The 7,819-nt window shown below is 40.2% G+C and overlaps 1 pseudogene; it reads left to right on the top strand.

The window, feature by feature from the left end:
* The first annotated feature begins 2,444 nt into the window (after positions 1 to 2,444).
* LOC109680116 (large ribosomal subunit protein uL23 pseudogene) lies at positions 2,445 to 2,986 on the top strand (annotated as a pseudogene).
* Positions 2,987 to 7,819: the final 4,833 nt, after the last annotated feature.

Genomic DNA, 7,819 nt, shown 5'->3' on the forward strand with positions numbered 1-7,819 from the left:
GAAAATCTCTGTTCTGGTCTGGTATTTTACCTCGAAGGACTCAAATTAAGTTTCCCTTCCCTCAGGGATCCTAGAGATTCCCTTTCAAGAAAACTGACTGAGTATCCAACTCAGTGGAAGATGCTGTTTTTGGTGCCTGGGACACAGACAAAACAAAGCCTTGGTCATGGAGCTCATACTCTAGTGAAGAAGAAATGAAATAGGTAAATAACTGTTTGAATGTCAGGTCTCTAGTACACCCAGGTTTTCTAAGTGGTTGTAATGTAGTCACCACAATAATCTCCATCTGAGAATGTTTAGCCCTTTCGGGAGAATCTGCCTACTCTGTCCCCCATTTCTGCCCATATGAGCTATGTAGGGTCTCCTATCTCAGTACTGCCACAGGTATTTAAGACTTCCTTAAGCAAGCAAGAGTCATCATAGTGGTTTGTGGTCATTCTTCCAGGGAAATGTGTATTGCATGCCAAGGCTGAGTTGGGACTGACATAAGCCAACCCCTTACTCCTAGGATGAGATCAGCTTCTCAGGCTGATACCCTCTCAGTGTTCCTGGAATTACTAGGCCACAAGAAAGACTGGCTCAGGTTGGGTGTCAGACAGAACTGCTTCAACATTTCTTCAGCAACTATGGCTAAGTTACTTAACCTCTCCATATTGATCTGGTAGGGCTTCTGTAATCAAATACCTTAGGTTCGGTGGCTTACATATTTATTTCTCAAAGTTCTGAAGGCTGGGAAGTCTGAGATCAGGGTACCAGCATGGTTGGCTCTAATGAGATCTATCTTCTGGTTTGCATATGGATGTGTTCTTGCTGTGTTCTCACATGGGAGAGAGTGCAAGCTCTAGTCCCTTCCCTAAATAGGAGCAATAATTCTATCATGGCATCTCCACCCTCCCTCATGACCTCATCTTACTTTCCAATCCCCCAACACACTTCAAAATACCATCAATTGAGAGTTAAGGCTTCTGTATTTAAATTGCGGGGAGTGGGCAAACGTAGTCAATAATACTCTCTAACCTCAGTTTTCCCATCTTTGTAATGGGGACATACAGTTTTGTTAGGTCACAGTTTTGTGAAGATTATGCACACAAGATTTGACACAGTACAAAATATAGTTAATGTTTAAAGTCAAAGAGCTAACTGACTTGGAGTTGGAAAGAAGTACTCTGTGACAAAATTGGGAAGATGCCCCCTGAGACCTCAAAAGGAATCTGATACTAAAAAAAATATTATTTAATAACACTTTTGGGGGGAGTGAGTGATAGGAGTACTGTGACAAATTATTGAGTCTTCTTACACAAAATGATAGAATTTTTCAAATAATCATTTCTCTTAAAATTAATTAGTTGTTTCTACTAACGCTTTAGAAGCATTGCCTGTGAAGAAAGCCCATTTCATAGTAGGTGGATCTTGTTACTGCTCCAGGGACATTCACTAAAGCATTGCAGACTGGTGGTCGTGTTTTGATGGACTATCCCAAACTGTCAGAGCTTCTGCATGTGCCCCGTGACTCCTCCTGTGCTCATGCACAACGCCTACTGCAAAGTTAGAACTCCTCCTCCTTCTGTCCGTACATGAGGACATCTTAAAGTACAAGTGAAAATCATCTTATTGTAAGAGTAAATTTGCAGCTCTTCAAAGTAATTACCAAAAATCCCCCAACTTTTAAGCTCCAATTCTGAACCTGGTACAGTGACTCATGCCTTCAATCCCAACTACTTGGGAGACTGAGATCAGGAGGCTCAGAGTTCCAGGCCAGCCCAGGCAAAAAAGTTTGTAAGACTCATCTCAATGGAAAAAAGCCAGGCATGGTAAGATACCTGTTATCTCCATTACAGTGGAAAGCCTAAAATAGAATTGTGGTTCAGGCTTGCCTGAGCAAAAAGTGAGACCCTATCTCCAAAATAATCTGATTCACTGAAATAATAGATTAGTATAAAGCAAAACAGTTGTCAAATCATAAGGAAAATTAAGATTTTGAGCTTTTAAAGAAATAAACATCCAAATAAAAATTAGCACCTTAATCTATACCACTCTATAAACCTTAATCTATATCATCTTAACTTAGTCTAGAATCTTTATAAATCAAAGAGTATTTGTCTTTCTACTTAATTGTGTGAGTCAGGGTTTCCCCCAGCTTTCTCCAGACGGATATATAAAAATCTATAAGAGGAGACTTGTTATGGGAGTTGGCTCAGGTAGTTGTGGACACCAAGAAATTCCATGATGTACTGTCTGCAAGCTGAAAAATTAGAAAAGCTGAGGGCATAATTCTGTTTAGGGGGGAGGATTTTAGAAGAACCAATGGCGAAAGGCTCAGAGGCCAAAGGTCTGAGAACCAGAAACATCAATGTCTGAGGGCAGGAGGAGATGGGTATTCTAGCTCAAGCAGAGAGAGAATTTATTCTCCTCTGCCTTTTTGTTCTACTAGGATTACCTCAAGAAAGTATGGGACCAAGATGGTGCTGAAAGTGAAGAAGGAAGCTCCTGCCCCTCCCAAAGCCGAAGCCAAAGCAAAAGCTTTGAAAGCCAAGAAGACAGTGCTGAAAGGTGTCCACAGCCACAAAAAAAGAAGATACACACGTCACCCACCTTCCAGTGGCCCAAGACACTGTGGCTCCAGAGGCAGCCCAAATACTCTAGGAAGAGTGCCCATAGGAGAAACAAGCTTGACCACTATGCCATCATCAAGTTCCCCCTGATCACTGAGTCAGCATGAAGAAGATAGAAGACAGCAACACACTTGTGTTCATTGTGGATGTCAAGGCCAACAAGCACCAGACTAAACAGGTGTGAAGAAGCTCTGTGACACTGATGTGGCTAAGGTCAATACACTCATCAGGCCTGATGGAGAGAAGAAGGCTTATGTTCGACTGGCTCCTGATTATGATGCTTTGGATGTTGCCAACAAAATTGGAATCATCTAAACTGAGTCCGGCTGGCTAATTCTAAATACATATTTTTTTTCACCATAAAAAAAAAGAAAGTGTGGGATATTGTCTATACACACTAGTGAGGGCAATCTTCTTTATTCATTCTGTTGATTCACATTCTAATATCTTCCAGAAACACTCTCATAGACACACCCAAAAATATTGTAACAGCTATCTGGGCATCACAGAGCTTGGTCATGTTGACTTATAAAGTTAACTATAGTAGAAGTTATAACCCCCAGTGGTGCTGAGTTCATAACCCCCAGTGGTGGGGCCAGTGGTGCACTCAGCACCATTGGGATGAGAAGTTGTTTTGGCCTTGGAAAGTCAGGAAGTCTATTTAGAGCATGAAAGAGGCACAGCTAATGTTTGTCTTATTTGGGCTATAACAGGGTAGGGTGGGGATTTCCTGGGAAGCAGAAATATTTTGTTAGGCCAGAAGCAGCATCTTAGTTGTCTGCGGAAACCAAATATCTCAGATATCATCTGTCAATATGGGGAATAAGATCAATCTTTAAGAAAGAGGTCCCCTTAGGAAGCAGGTAAGGGGTTCAATTGGGTAGTTCAGGCTGATCTACAGAAATGGCAAGGAGCAAGAAAGAAAGGAGAATCAAACTGACACAAGGATGGAGACAGGGAAAAATTCTGAACCCAAAAGCACATGCCCACTGGTTCACCCAGAGCACACACAGCTCCTGGCTTGTTAAGCAGATGAATCCCTACTAAGGTGTGCTTCCTGGTTTGGATTCATTGACTCAGAGGCTATTTTTAGAGGTACACAAGACTGTGGTCTTACTCACATAACACTTAGCTGTGCAATGAAATGCTGCATATTTTCTTAGCTCATCTGATCTCCATGGGCTCCACCTGCTGGATTGTAGGGTGACAGGGACTCATAATTAAATTTCAAGCCATTCTCTTCCACTGTAATAGTTTCTTTGGAATGACTCAGTCCCTATCAGATAAATATTTGGCTAAGGGAACTCTGTTAATTTGTCTTCTGAATGAGAGAGCCTTGAGGAAAACTTTCCCTCTAACAAATAATATTAAATAAAACATTTAATGAGGGCATCCACAAATGTAGATTTTTCATGTCTTCATTGCTTCCCTTCTTCCTCCCACTTCCCTCCTCTGGAGCTCATGTTCTTCCTCACCCACCAGACTCTGGTGTTTGTATTTTCCATAATAGAGTATGGGTTGAGGTACAGATTCTCTATACATAACAGACACTACTCCCAGGAAAATATGTAAAAGGGGCAACCTAAGCAGATGCATGTTTTTAAGGTCAACTTATAGACCCCAGGGTTCAAATGTAAGAATGATTATTTTCTGCATACTTCAAACGCCACAACTGACTTGTTTCATGGACATAAGACAATCTTTGGTATCAGACATAATTCTTTTTATATAGACAGAGCACACTGTGTGTCCTAAGAACTGTTAGCCTGGTTGTTTAAGAATATATATTTATATATAATGACCCAGTTCTGCTTGTCTATATTAAATTTACTATAGCTGCTCAATACCTCAGACAATAAACTATAGTGTAGGAAATACTGATTCCCTCTAATGTGTTTAGGTACAAATACTTTGGCTTTTGTAAAAATTTTAAAATACATATGTAATAATTATATATCATGTACCTTAGCCATGAATGGTAAAAATAACACCCATTCTACAGAAAAATAAACTAAAGTACAAAGGTTAAGTAAGTGATTGAAAATATTACACTGTTCAAGTCAAAATTAAGCTATTTAACTTTTTAAATAAAAGACTATTATTCTGAAAGCATTATCAGATATTTAAACCTGGAAGAAAGCTTATTAAAAAAAAAAATACTGCCCCAAACTAGTGGCAAAGTACATGGAAAAAGAGGTAGGGCCTTGGTTTTAGATAATTGAGGAAAATGAATCCGTTAGTTTAGCTAGAGCTGTTTGTTTTTAATTTAGCAGAAGTTGTCTGACTTCCATGTACTTGGGGCATTGTTTACTTACTCCAGCGGACTAATGAGGGTAACCCTACCTGAGCCCCAACTGGGTATTTTCCATAACATCCGGTCTCCATCCAAATGTCTCTGCATTTGGAATAGCATTGCCTTGTCATCTAAGAGTCAACTTGACCTAACTCCTTCCTGGCTTATTCCATTCAAGAAAGGGTCTCAGAGCCCTTCCTTTTTCATTCCACTATTTTTCCAGTCTTTGTTTGTGCTGCCATAACAAAATACCACAGTCTGTATAATTCGTAAAGTATAAAGATTCATTTCTCACCGTTTTGGGGTCTGAGAAGTTCAAGATCAAGGTGGCAGCAGGTTCAGATGTCTAGTAGGGGCTGCATTCTCCAGAGAAGAGAATGCTGCATCCTCACATGGAGAAAGGAGGAAAGGAGAGGGGAGGGGTTTGAGCATTGTGTAAAGTCTTTTTTATACGAGCCTTAGAAATATCAAGGAGGAGTCTATTCACTTCTTTGTTGTTGTTGTTTTTGGTAGAATTGATGTTTGAACTCAGGGCTTCATGCTTGCTAGGCAGGTGCTCTACCATTTGAGCCACAGCTCCAGCCCTATCTATTCACTTCTTAAAGGCTTTACCTCTTCATACTTTAAATTCCAGCACCTGAATTCTGGAGGGGACACATTCAAACTACAACATTGCCACTCTGGCTAATGCAGGCAAATGGCAGAGAAGCTGCCTCTCAGAACTTTCCTTCAGTTATCAGAATCTTAGAAGTTGAGACCTCCTGTCTGTGCCAGGGATCTATCTGTACTGGATCCGAAAACCTGAGCTCTTATTCAGCTTAACACAACATTGGAACAGAAAATAAGAATGTTTAATATTTCAATCTGATTTCAGAATTACAGTGCCTCAGAAGTAGTTGAGTATACACATACAAAAGAGTGCTACTGCATGTTGAAAATACATATGAAAAGTCATTATGTTTTCACTCTCCATTATGTGGTCACACTCCATTCTTCAAAGAAAGGGGAGGATCTTTCTTCATGCTGAGTTGACTTGGCTCTACTAAGCCCATTCTACTATGGCCTACTACAGTCAGCAGTCTCACCAACACCCTTCTTACTACAGTAATCAGCCCCTTTGTTTTCACTTCTAGTGCCCATCAGCATCAAGTTGTTCCTCTGAAAACATAAATATGGTCATGTCACATACCGTAAAAGCTTTCAATGGAATACTATCACCAACATTATAAAGTTCAGATTTTTATACACAGCATGCAAGACCCTTTGCTTTCTAGCTTCCACACACTTCTTCAAAATTATTACCTTCGCATGTGTCTACTCCTGTCACAAGGAATTCCTATCCTCTTGTTGTATGCTGGTCCATAACTTTCCATGCTGCATCATACACTGTCCTGAAGTCCTTCCTTCAACCAATCACATTTCTCCTCCCTCAGTCTACCTGGTTTTCATCTTCATTCCTAGACAGAGTTAAGTTCTTCCCTCTCTCTTTTCACATATCATCCTGGTTACTATTGAAGCACTGATCTTTCCTTTGATTCTAACCATGAATATGCATGTCTCCTTGTCAGCTTTCACAGCTTAAGGACAACTTCTCATTTTTGTGCACTCCCAAGGGCAGGATAGGTCTATTAAATTTGTGTTAAATTAACATTAAGCATTGAAAATCTCATGGTCCCAAATTTCTTTAACCCTTGCTTGATCCAAGTCAAATTATAAAATATGAAGAATCTTGGGTGGACCTGGGAATCTGTCTTTCAACAAAGTTATTATCCTAAATAATGTAAAATTTTTAGTTAGGGAAAGCATAGGTCATAGAGGTGTTCAGTGGTCAGTTCAGAAGAACTCTTGGGCAGGATGTTGGCAATAAGAGGAAAAAAAGAAAAGTCCCCAATAACTGTCCTACCATATAACACACACACACACACCCACACACACACAGAATTACATATAATTGTAAATGTAAACATAAAATATTTATAACATCTGAAATTTTATTTGTTTGTCCTGGGCTCCTCAAGCAGTAAATTTGATTTATGAAAGAGTTGAAATCAGTCTGGTGAAAGGGGGAAATGAACTCAAAAGGAAATAACTCACCAGGAAAGGGGCTAAATGGGGATGAAGTCTAGGGAAAGATTGGTGGCTCCTCTTACCTGCAGTGCAGGGTGCTTTGCGCATTAACCCCAGATTGTGTGATGGTGGCAGCTGTCACAGAAACAGCATTTACTCCCACAGTGTGCTTCACAGCCAGGAAGATGCTGCTGTTTGGGAGGGTGGTTGACAATGGCAAGAGCTGTTTTTGAAACTTTCTCCAGGTGCTGATGTCTCTCACACAGGGGACTGCTACCAAAGACAGCTCTAGTTTACTGAGCAACTGATTATCCCCTGAAAGTCATCTTGTACATTAAATGGCATGCTCTCCTTTTTCCTTCCTTAAGCCCCAGCTCCTCATGTCTCAGGTGGGAACCTTTTCAAATCTTGTGGGACGCACCCTTCCCTGCCAGCATTTCAGCCTTTCTTACACTGGGTTTAGTTATCTGTTTAATTATTTAGCTCCTCCCATGGATTGTGATTTTCTTAGCCCAACCCCTTCTTTCTGTATTTGTTCTGTCTACAACAATTAAAGTTTTTGTCGAAAGTCATCATAAATGATATGTATAAAACAAGGAACCTTATTTACTTAGCCACTATATAAATTTCAGGGTGGTTATTAATCACACTGTCAGAACTGCTCACTGCAGGCTTTGGAAATGCAGTCCTTTGGAGCATTATCCTTGGCTACCTTCACAGCAAATCAGGACTGTACCCCATTCCCATATTTCAAACGATAATTTTTCTTAATTATGTGTGAAATGAGCTTATCTGTGAAGGAATCAAATCAGTTCTAACTATTTACTCAGTCTGCATTTGTAGGAGA

The sequence above is a fragment of the Castor canadensis genome, chromosome 3, assembly GCF_047511655.1.
Source record: "Castor canadensis chromosome 3, mCasCan1.hap1v2, whole genome shotgun sequence".
Taxonomy (NCBI): Eukaryota; Metazoa; Chordata; class Mammalia; order Rodentia; family Castoridae; genus Castor; species Castor canadensis.